The 12,695-nt window shown below is 38.2% G+C and overlaps 1 pseudogene; it reads left to right on the top strand.

Moving 5' to 3' along the window:
- The first annotated feature begins 11,930 nt into the window (after nucleotides 1-11,930).
- LOC108592078 (NADH dehydrogenase [ubiquinone] 1 subunit C2 pseudogene) lies at nucleotides 11,931-12,303 on the top strand (annotated as a pseudogene).
- The last annotated feature ends 392 nt before the right edge of the window (nucleotides 12,304-12,695 follow it).

A 12,695-nucleotide genomic window follows, 5' to 3' on the forward strand; every position in this document is an offset into this window, starting at 1 on the left:
TTTCTAAATGAATTTTTTTTCTGTCAAGTTTTGGGAGTTCTTTATATATTTGATTTGATATGCCGTTTGGAAGCAGTTTCTCCTACTGTAGCTTTTCTTTTTATCCTCTGGACAGGATATTTCACAAAGCCAATTTTTTTATTTTTTCCTTTTTCTGAAGTTTGATTTATCAAGCCTTTCTTTTTGGATTGTACCTTTCGTGTCAAGTCTAATAGCTAGCCCTAGATCCCAAAGATTCTGAAGATTTTCTTGTATGTTTTAAAAAATGTTTTCTAGTTTTACATTTTATATTTAAGTTCATGATTCTTTCTGAATTAGTTTTTATAAAAGATTTGAGGCTTAAGTTGAGGCTCTCTGTTTGTTTTCTTTGTTTTTGTTTGGTTTGGTTTTGGATCTCTAATTGCTTCAGCAGTTTGTTGAAAAATCTATCCTTTCTTCATTAAATGGCTTTTGTACCATTTTCAAAAATCAGTTGGGCATACTTTTGTGTGAATGTATTTCTAGGTTTTCTATTCTCTTCCATCAATCTATGTGTCTATTCCTTCATCAATACCATATACTCTTGATTACTTGAACTATATGTGATATCTTGCAATCAAGTAAACTATTGCCATGTTGTTTTGTTTTCAGAATTGTTTTTAAGCTAATCTAGTTTTTTGCCATTTCATATAAATTTTTGGATAATCTTGTTTATGTCTACAAAACATATGGTTGGATTTTGACAAGAATTATGTTAAGTCTATAAATCAATTTGTGGATAACTGACTATCTTTAATTTGTTAAAGCTTCCAATTCATAAACATGTTTCTTCATCTATTTAAATATTTGATTCTGTCAGTGGCATTGTGAAGTTCTTAGCCTACAATTCTTATACATGTTAGATTTACATCTAAATATAGTTATTCCTTTTTCAATGATTATCAATTTTATTGTCTTCTAAATCTTGTTTTGTACATGTTTATTATTACTGTGTAGAAATGCAATGAACTCTTGTGTGTTGATCTTGTATCCTGTGACTTTGCTGAACTCATGTATTAATTTTGGGAACGCTTTTGGGACATATTTCTTGGGATTTTCTAGCTAAGCAATTATGTCATCTGCAAATAATGGAGTTTTACTTATTTGTTTCCAATTTGTATGCATTTTATTTATTTCCTTGCCTTATTGTTCTGGGTAGAACATTCAGCACTACTTTGGATAAGACTGGCAAAAATGTATATCTTTGTCTGGTTCCCAGCGTAAGGGGGAAGAAATTTACTCTTTCACCATTATGCACAACGTTATTTGTAGGTTTTTTGTAGACGTGTTTTATCATATTCAGAAAGTTCTCTTCCATTTCTTTCTTTCTTTTTAAAACATAAATGGATGTTTAGTTGAATTTTGTCAAATACTTTTTCTGTCAGTTGATCCAATCATGTGATTTTTTTTTTTCTGTTGGTATGGTGCAATTACACTAACAGATTTTCAAATTATCCCTTATTCCACAAATGCACAAACTATCTATGATTCCTTCATTTTGCTCTTTTTGCTTTGGATAGCTTTAGTTATTTTGGGTCTTCTGTGGTTCCATATAGATTTTATGATTTTTTTCCCATTTCTGTGAGTAATGTCATAAGTATTTTGATAGGAATTGCATTGAATGTGCAGATTGCTTTGGGTAGTATGGACATTTTAGAAATATTTGTTCTTCTAATTCATGAACATGGAATATCTTTCTATTTTTTTGTGTGTCCTCTTCAATTTCTCTCATCATATTTTATAGTTTTAGCTGTAGAGGCATTTTACTTCTTTGGTTTATTCCTAGGCATTTAATTCTATTTGTGGCTATTGTACATGGGGTTACTTTTTAAAATTCATTTTCAGATAGTTCACTGTTGGCAGATGGAAATACTACTTATTTTTAACTTTTTTTTTTTTTTGACAGAATCTTTCTCTGTCACCCAGACTGGAGTGCAGTGATGTGATCTCAGCTCACTGCAACCTCCATCTCCTGGGTTCATATGATTCTCATGCCTCAGCCTCCCAGTAGCTGGGATTACAGGCATACCCAGCTAATTTTTGTATTTTTAGTAGAGACGAGGTTCCACTATGTTGACCAAGCTTGGCTTGAACTCCTGGGCTCAAGCGATCTGCCCACCTCAGCCTCTCCAAGTGTTGGGATTGCAGGCATGAGCCTGTCTTTAGTTTTTTTCCAAATATAAGAACATATCATTTGCAAACAAGTATAATTTGACTTCTTCCTTTACAATTCAGATGCTCTTCATTTCTTTCTCTGGTCTAATTGCTCTATCAAGGACTTCCAGTATTATGTTGAAGAACAGTGGTTAAAGTGGGCATACCTGCCATGTTCCAGATCTAAGAGGAGAGGTTTTCAGTTTTTTTCTCCTTCAGTATTATACTAACTGTGGGTTCATTGTGCATGGCTTTTTCTATGTTATGTTCCTTCTATATCCAGTTTATTCAGAGTTTTTATCCTGAAGGGATGCTGAAATTTATTAAATGTTTTTCAACATCAGTTGAAATGATCATATGGTTATTATTCTTGATGCTGTTGCTGTGATGTATCATATTGATCGATTGATTTGTGTATGTTGAATCATCCTTGCATCCCAGGGATAAAGCCCAATTTGTTGTGATGAATAATCTTTCTAATGTATTGTTGAATTTGGTTTGCTATTATTTTGTTGAGGATTTTTGCATAAATATTCATTAGAGATATTGGCCTCTAGTTTTCTTTTTTTCATTTTTCTTTGTCTGGTTTTGGTATTGGGGAAATACCCCATACAATGAGTTTGGAAATATTTCTTCCTCTATTGTTTGAAACTGTTTGAGTAGAATTAGTATTAGTTCTTTAAGTCTTTGGGACAATTCAGCAGTGAAGCCATTAGGTCCCAAACTTTTCTTTACTAGAAGACTCTTTATTATGGCTTCAATGTCATTGCTTGTTACTGGTCTTTTCACATTTTCAGTTTCCTCCTGGTTCAATCTTGGTAGGTTGTATTTGTCTAGAAATTCATCAGTTGCTTCTAGCTTTTCCCAGTTTATTGGCATATAGTTGCTCATAGCAGCCACTAATGAGCTTTTGGATTTCTTCAGTGTCAGTTGTACTGTCTCTTTTTTCATATCTGGTTACTTTTAAAATTTGGGTCTTCTCTCATTGTTTCTTAGTCTGACTAAGGATTTGGCAATCCTGTTTATCTTTTCAAAAAACCAACTTTTTGTTTCATTGATCTTTTCTATTGTTGTCTTTATTTCAAATTTATATATTTCTTCTCTGATCTTTATTATTTCTTTTCTTCTACTAATTTTGGATTTAATTTTCTCTTGCTTTTCTAATTCCTTAAGATACATTATTAGGTTATTTAATTGTTTTTCTTTTTTGATGCAGGCACTTATAAATTTCCCTCTTAGTACTGCTTTTGTTATATGACATAGGTTTTGGTTTGTTGTGTTTATATTATCATTTGTTTGAAAAAATTTTTCAATTTCTCTCAATTTCTTTATTGACTCACTGGTCATTCAGGAGCATACTGTTTAATTTCTGTGTATTTGGATAGTTTCCAAAATTATTATTCTTATTGATTTTTAGTTTTATTCTATTGTGTCAGAGAAGATGCTTAATATTATTTCAACTTTTTCAAATGTTTTAAGACTTGCTTTGTAACCTAACATATAGTGTATCCTTGAGAATGATCCATGTGCTTAAGAGAAAAACATGAATTCTGCAGTCATTCAATAAAGTATTCTGTAAATATCTATTAAGTCCATTTGTTCTATAGTGCAAATTAAGTGCAATGTTTCTTTGTTGATTTTCTGTCTGGGAGATCTATCCAGTGTTGAAAGTGGGGTGTTGAATCTGCAGCTATTAAATACTGAAAGGAAGGTGTTGAATCAGCAGCTATTATTATGGTGGGTTGTATTTCTCTCTTTAGCTGTAATAATATTTGCTTTATATATCTGGATGTTCCAGTGTTGGTGTATGTATATTTATAATCATTATATTCTCTTCCTGAATTTACCACTTTGTCATTATATAATGACTTTCTTTGTCTCTTTTTATAGTTTTTGTTTTAAAATCTATTTTGTCTGATATAGGCATAGCTATGGTTTCCATTGGCATAAAATATCTTTTTCCTTCCCTTTATTTTCAGTCTGTGTATATCTTTGTAGATGAAGTGTGTTCCTTGTAGGCAACTATCATTGGGTTTTGTTTTCTCATTCATTTAGCCAGTCTATGTCTTTTTATTGGAAAGTTTAGTCCATTTACATTCAATATTATTATTAATAAGTAGGGACTTACTCCTGCCATTTTGTTACTTATTGTCTGGTTGTTTTGGTGTACTCCTTTCTTTCTTTATTACTTCATTTCTGTCTTCCGTTTAGTGAGGGTGATTTTCTCTGGAGATATAATTTAATTTCTTGCTTATTATTTTTTATGTATACATTGTATTTTTATCAACTGGAGGTTACCATGAGGCTTGCAAATACTATCTTATAACCCATTATTTTAAATTGATCACAACTTAACATTAATTGCATAAACAAACAAGCATACAAAAAGAAAACTGGTAAAAACTCTACAGTTTAACTTCATGTTCCCCACTTTTTAAGTTTTTGTTGTTTCTCTGTATGTCTTTTTATACTGTCTATGTCTTGAAAAGTTGTTGCAGTTCTTATTTCTGATTGGTTCATCACTTAGTCTTTTTACTTAAGAGTAGTTTACACATCACAATTACAGTGTTATACTATTCTGTTCTTTGTGTGCTTACTATTGCCAGTAGGTTTTGGACCCTCAGATGATTTCTTCTTGCTCATTAATATGCTTTTCTTTTAGATTGAAGAACTCCTTTTAACATTTCCTATTGGATAGGTCTGGTGTTGATGAAATCCCTCAGCTTTTGTTTTTCTGAGACGATCTTTATCTCCCGATGTTTAAGGACATTTTAACCATATATCTACTATTCTGGGTGAAAGTATTTTCCTTCAGGACTTTAAATATGCCATGCTGCTCTCTCCTAGCTTGTAAGATTTCCACAGAAAGATCTTCTGCCAGATGCATTGGAGCTCCATCGTATGTTATTTATTTACTTATTTATTTATTTTTCTATTGCTGCTTTTAGGATCCTTTCTTTATCCTTGACCTTTAGGAGTTTGATTATTGAACGTCTTGAATAATCTTCAGCCACTCTTGAGAGGGAAGGAGTTTAGTGACTCTGTACATAATACCTTTAACCATATATTCCTTTATACAAAGAACATAATGAAATTGGTTGGTCGTTCCTAAGTTTGCTGGGCAAAGTGATGAAAGAAAATGATGATGAGCTCAGGGATTCTAACTCCCAGCTCCAGAAACACATACTGAGCCTCAAATCTTTTAAGATTGCCTGGAATGAGAGTCTTACCTCCTGTAGACAAAGGGCTGAAACTGTGGAAAATCAGACACAAGCTCTTATCATGTGAGTGGCTGACCTGCAAGAAAGGTCATGCTCAACCTCACCAGGTGTCTACTGTTAAAGTGAGGATTGATTGCAAAACAACAGGACTCTGAAACTTCGAATGGGGTTGTGTGGGAGGACCCTGATAAGGCTGAAGGCACTGAATTCCTAAATTCTAATTAGCCCTTTTATTGCCAGAGAAAACAGCCTCTCCATCCCCAGTAGTGGCAACATCATCTTCACCACCCGTGCTGCCATCAGCCTTTCCACCTTTGTCTGAGGAGATTAACCATGCACTGCTTGGAGCAACAGTGATGGCCTCCCTTGAGGCAGTTGCCAGGCAAGATAATGCTGATTCTTCTCAGGATCTGCTCCTAACACCCCTGTTTGGTTTTAGACCTAAAATTAGACTTAAGTCCCGGGAGGTCCCTGAAGGTGAGGTTTAGAGTATGGCCCCATGAAGAGGTACACCACACTCTAGAAGAACTGCTTAGTTTTTTAATTTATGTAAGCAGAAATCTGGAGAGCAGGCATGGGAATGGATATTATGGGTGTAGGCTAGTGGTGGAAGGAACATAAAATTGAGCCAGGCTGAATTTATTGATTTGGGCCTACTAAGAAGGGATTCTGCATTTAATGTTTCAGCTCAGGGAGTTCAAAAGCCTTCTGTTAGTTTATTTGCTTGGTTAGCTGAAATATGGATGAAAAGATAGCTCACTATGAGTGAGTGTAGCTGCCGTAATGGAGATCAGAAGCAAAGCAGCAATCAACATAGTGTGATCCTTGTAGAGTTCTGCCACTGGCTGAATAATCACAGTGTGCCTAAAAGTGAAATTGATAGGAAGGCTACTGCATTCTTACTTACTTTTTATAAGCAGAAAACTTCCAGGAAGAGTGGACAAAAGACTAATTTGAATTATACAAAAAGAGGATCACAGCCCCTCAACAAATTTCCAGACTTAAGTCAGTTTATAGAACCAGAACCCATTGAACAAAGAGGAAGCTGGGTCCCCTTGAGAAAGAATCCCACTACACTAGTGACAATTAGACTGTTAATTTTTCTCCCATCCTTCTTAAGGAAGCCTTTGATCTGGGTAACTGTGCGTTGGGGAAAGGAAAATTGTTAGACCTTTGGGGGACTACTGGACACTGGCTCTGAGCTGATGTTGATTCCAGGGGACCAAAAACATCACTGCGGTCTTAAAGTAGGGGCTTATGGAGGTCAGGTAATTAATGGAGTTTTAGCTCAGACCCAGCTAACAGTGGGTCCAGTGGGTCTCTGGACTCATCCTGTGGTCATTTCTCCAGTGCCAGAATGCATAATTGGCATAGACATACTTAGCAGCTGGCAGAATCTCACATTGGCTCTCTGACTAGTAAGGTGAGTGCGATTATGGTGGAAAAGGCCAAATGGAAGCTATTAGAGCATCCACTACCTAGAAAAATAGTAAATCAACACCAATATTGCATCTCGGGAGGTATTGCAGTACCACCAAGTACTTGAAAGACCCAGGGGTGGTGATTCTCACCACAACCTCATTCAACTCTTCTGTTTCGCCTGTGAGGAAGACAGATAGATCTTAGAGAATGACAGTGTATTATTGTAAGTTTAACAAAGTAGTAACTCCAACTGGAGCTGCTGTACCAGATGTGGTTTTATTGTTTGAGTAAATTAACACATCTCCTGGTACCTGGTATGCAGCCATTGACTTGGCAAATGCCCTTTTCTTCATTTCTGTTCATAAAGCCCTCAAGAAGCAATTTGTCTTCAGCCGGCAAGGTCAACAATATTCCTTCACTGTGCTACCTCAGGGGTATATCAACTCTCTAGCTTTGTGTCATAATCTTGTTTGCAGAGATCTTGATCACTTTTCCCTTCCACAAGATATCACACTGGTCCATTGCATTGATGCTATTATATTGATCGGACCCAGTGAGCAAGAATTATCAAACACACTGGACTTATTGATGAGACATTTGTATACCAGGGGATGAAAAATAAACCCAGTTGAAATTTAGTAAGCTTCTACCTCAGTGAAATTTCCAGGGATCCAGTCATGTGGGGCCTGTTGAGATATTTTTTCTAAGACGAAGGATAAGTTACTGCTTTTGGCCCCTCATACAACCAAAAAGGAGATACAGTGCTTAGTGGGCCTATTTGAATTTCAAAGGCAACATATTCCTCATTTGAATGTGTTACTCTTACCCATTTATCCAGTGACCTGAAAGGCTGCCAGTTTTGAGTGGGGTCCAGAACAAGAGAAGGCTCTGTAACAGGTCCAGACTGCTGTGCAAGCTGCTCAGTCACTTGGGCCATATGACCCAGCACATCCAATGGTGCTTGAAGTGTCAGTGGCGGATAGGGATGCTATTTGGAGCTGTCAGCAGGCCCCCATAGGTGAATCACAGTAGAGGCCTCTAGGATTTTGGAACAAGGCTCTGCCATCTTGTTTTGAGAGATAGCTCTTGGCCTGTTACTGGCCTTTGGTAGAAACTGAACATTTGAGACTACGGATCATGAAGTCACCATGTGATCTTAACTGCCTATCATGAAATAAGTACTTTCTGACCCACCTACCAGTGAAGTTGGGCATGTTTAACAGCATTCTTCTATCAAATGGAAGTGGCACATACATGTTCAGGCTTGAGCAGGTTCTGAAGTCATAAGTAAATTACATGAGAAAGTGGCTCAAATGCCCATGGTCTTCACTCCTGCCATCCTGCCTTCTCTCCCCTAACCTACAAAAATTGCATGATGGGAAGTTTCCTATGATCAGTGGACAGAGGAAAAGAAGATTAGGACCTGGTTTACAGATGGTTCTGCATGATATGCAAGCACCACCCAAAAGTGGACAGCTGCAGCACTATAGCCCCTTTCTAGGACTTCCCTGAAGGACAGTGGTGAGGAGAAATCTTCCCAGTGGGAAGAAGTCTGAGCAGTGCACCTGGTTGTGCACTTTGCATGGAAGGAGAAATGGCCAGATGTGTGATCGTATACTGATTCACGGGCTGTGGCCAGTGGTTTGGCTGGATGGTCAGGGACTTGGAAGAAGCATGATTAAACAGTTTGTGACAAAGAAATTTGGGAAAGAGATATATGGATGGACCACTCTGAGTGGTCACAAACTCTGAAGATATTTCTATCTCATGTAAATGCTCACCAAAGGGTGAACTCAACAGAGGAGAATTTTAATTTTTAATAATTAAGTGGATAAGATGACTTACTCAATGGACACCACTCGATTCCTTTTCCCATCCATCCCTGTCATTGCAATGGGCCCATGAACAAAGTGGCTATGGTGGCAGGGATGGAGGTTATATATGGGCTCAGCAACATGGACTTCCACGCACCAACCCTGACCTAGCTACAGCCACCACTGAGTGCCCAATTTGCAAGTAACAGAGACCAACACTGAGCCCTCAATATGGCACCATTCCTTAGGCTGATCAGCCAGCTACTTGGTGGCAGGTTAATTACACTGGACCTCTTCCATCATGGAAAGGGTAGTGGTTTGTCTTCACCAGAATAAACACTTAAGCTGAATATGGGTTGCCTATATTGCACTCAGTGCTTCTGCCAAGACTACCATCTATGGACTCACGTAATGCCTTATCCACCATCAGGGTATTCCATACAGCATTGCCTCTGACCAAGGCACTCACTTTACAGCCAAAGAAGTGAGGCAGTGAGTTCATTATATTCATAGAATTCACTGGTCTTTCCATGTTCCCCATCATCCTGAAGCAGCTGGATTGAGAGAATGGTGAAATGGCTTTTGAAGTCAAAATTACAATGCCAACTAGGTGACAATATTTCGGAGGGCTGGGGCAAAGTTCTCCAGAAGGCTGCGTATGCCCAGATTAAGCATCCAATATATGGTACTGGTTTTCTCATAGCCTGAATTTGCAGGTCCAGAAATCAAAGCGCAGAAGTAGAAGTGGTACCACTCACCATCACCCCTAGTGACCCACTAGCAAAATTTTTGCTACCTTTTCCCACAACATTGCATTCTGCTGGCCTAGACTTAGTTCCAGATGGAGGAATGCTGCCACCAGGAGACACAATTATTCCATTAAACTGAAAGTGAAGATTGCCACCTGGCCACTTTGGGCTTCTTGTACCTCTCAGTCAGCAGGCTAAGATGAGAATTACAGTGTTGGCTTGAGTGAAAAACCCAGTATCAAGAGGAAATCAATCTACTACTCCACAATGGAGGTAAGGAGGAGTATGTGTGGAAAACAGGAGATCCCTTAGGGTGTCTTTTAGTATTACCATGACCTGTGATTAAGGCCAATGGGAAACTGTAAGAACCCAATCCAGACAGGACTACAAATGACCAAGACCCTTCAGGAATGAAGGTTTGTGTCACTCTACCAGGTAAAAAACCATGACCCACTGAGGTGCTTGGTGAAGGTAAAGGGAATGCAGAATGGGTAGTAGAAGGAAGTAGTCATCAATACCGGGTACCACCATGTGACCAGTTGCAGAAACAAGGACTGTGTTATGAGTGTTTCCTTCTCATTTTGTTAAGAACATATTTGTGCACATATACAATTATACTAAGAATCTTCATTTTATTTCCTTTCTTTTTCTTTTATTATGTGACATAGATTGATTTTATATAAGCATTTAAGTATTAACTTTATGTAATAGTATTTACGTGAAGATTGGTGCATTTCCGGTTGTACAAGGATAGCTGTATTATATGTTAGGTGTAATTATGACCTTACTGACTTTATTTGAAGATCAGGTATTATTTCAGGAGATGTGCAAAAGCACTCTTCTAGCCTCACCAGCTGGTGTTTTACTAGGTCCTGTGTGATCTCAGTTCACCGGCTCTAAGCCTAACCTATCACTAGGAGTTTCCTAGGAATTGCAGTCCTTGTGTCTTAGACTGCTTTTCAAGTTTATGTAAGACCCCAAATCACTTCAGGCAATGCTGGCGAGGTTTGCTGACAAATTCAAATTCCAACTGCTGGAATGGGGCAATTACCCTCTGGTTAGGGCTAGTCCAACTGCTCCTTCCATGCACAGGCACTGGCTGATCCCAGCATGGCTTTATTCTCTACTGTGACAGGACATTACTGAGTTCAATGTAAAGTCCCCCAGTCGCTGCGCTCTCCTTCCCAAAAGTCTACAGATTGTCTTTCTGCACTGCACAGTCATTGTGGGGAGGTGGGGGAGAGGTGGCATTGGTGACTCAAGACAGCCTCTTTTGCCCTTCTCAATGCCTCTTTTGACAATTTGATGTTAAAAGCAGGTATTGTGATTGCTCACCTGATTGTGGTTCTTGTGATGGTGCTTTTCTGTGTGCAGATAGTTGTTAAAATTTGGTGTTTTAGCAGGGGAGAACAATGGTGTAGGCTTCTATTTTGTCATCTTATTCCATCCTCTCTCCTTGGGTATTTTAAATTACAACTTAATTTCCATTAAATTATAGAGCTATTCAAATGGTCTATTTCATATTGGTGAGCTGCAGTAGTTTTTGTTTTTCAAGGAATTGATCCATTTTGTCTAGCTGCTAAATTTATTCAGCTAGAGTTGATTATAGCATTTCTCTTTTGTTGTCTGTAGGGTCTGCAGTGATATCTCTGGTTTCATTTCTGCATTGCTAGGTAATTCTGGCATTTCTGTCATCTCAATGTTACCTAAGAATTTTTTTTTTTTTTTTGGTCATTTAACTATCCATGGGAGAAGCCAATATGTAAAGAATGCATATGATTTCTTGTTTCATGAAGTTTGTTCAAGTTACTCCAAAGAATTTGATAACATTTCATCAAGTGGAAGATATAAGGAACTCATGTATAGTTTCACAGGACTGTGCTTAGAATACTCTATTTTTAGTTTCAGTGCTCCTAATATTCTTGGTACTTTTCAATTATCTTGCTGCCTCTCACTGAGTCAAAGATAAATTCAACAAAGGCAGAGACAATACCCACTAATTGTCTGCATCCCACATAGTGGGATACATAGAAGGTACTCAATTAGCTTTGACTGACAGATGCGCTAATCATCCACTTGGTTGGTAGTCTTGCGGGCTGTCCCTGCTTGAACCCAAGCTATATTTACCTATAATTCAGACATTTTGATTGTTATTTGGGTAGACATAATGAGCCTTGCAGGCCTTTTCATATGAAGTACTTGGGCTTTGCTGCTCAGGGTGTGGTTTGGAAACCAGTAGTATTAAGGCTACCTGAGAATCTGTTAATGATGTAGAATCTCAATTCCCCACATGTTTACATACATAGAGTTTGAGAAACACTGCATTTGGAGATTGCTGCACTAGATACAACCCGAAGAAATAACTGAGGGATGTACAGGGTATAGTCAGAGGGAACTCTGGACACCCTCTGGCTGTTCTCATGGGTTTAATATGATGTGTTTAATAACCAGGGGATATTAAAAGCTGACTATGTAGTCCTGGGTAGTGGTCGTAGTGATTTTCCTTGTAGTGCATGGTCTGAGGCTAGGCCTCAAGGGAGAACGGTGTCACCATGTTATTCTCACAGCAGAACCGAGAGCCCTTAGGGTTTCTGCCAGATGAGTCCCAGAGCCTGCCCCTGACCAAGCTGACCGACCCTCGGCTCTTCTACATAGGCTTCTTGGGTTACTGCTCCGGCCAGGTTGACAACTACATCCAGTGGAGGCCAGTCCCAAAGTCCCAACGACCGGTTTGCATCGCCAGCTTCTATATGTTATGGCCTTTTTTTTTTTGCTGGATATTATCTTGTAAAACACCAAGACTACATATATGGTGTGAGGGACTGTGACATGTTTGAGTACATAAAATTACATCCAGAGCATTTTCCTGAAAAAGAGAAGAAAACATATGGTAAAATTTTTGAAAAATTCCATCCAGTACGTTGACGTCTTCAAAATGCTTGCTCCAGTTTCACTGATACCTGCTGTTTCTGAATTTGATGGAACATGTTTCCAATGGTAGTTGAAGTTTATGTTAATCTGTATGTGAACACCTTGTAATTAAAATAGTTACCATGAACAAAAAATCTGTGTGGCTTTTGAGTTAGCAGTCTCCTGGAGCTTTGGTGCATGCAGTTTGGCAACTACAGGAGATATAGCTGTGGAACTCTTGGCAGTGCTGCAATGCCCTTAATGCTGGCATTGGTGGCATTGATGGCATCTGCACTGGATATCATCTGCAGAGCTGCCACTGGGCTTTGCAGCAAGAGGCTTCAACCCAGCAAGCTGGAGCAGAAAGGAAAAGTACTGTCATCCTTTTACTGCCAAGAGGGCTAGTT

This window comes from Callithrix jacchus, chromosome 6, assembly GCF_049354715.1.
Source record: "Callithrix jacchus isolate 240 chromosome 6, calJac240_pri, whole genome shotgun sequence".
In the NCBI taxonomy this organism is placed as follows: domain Eukaryota; kingdom Metazoa; phylum Chordata; class Mammalia; order Primates; family Cebidae; genus Callithrix; species Callithrix jacchus.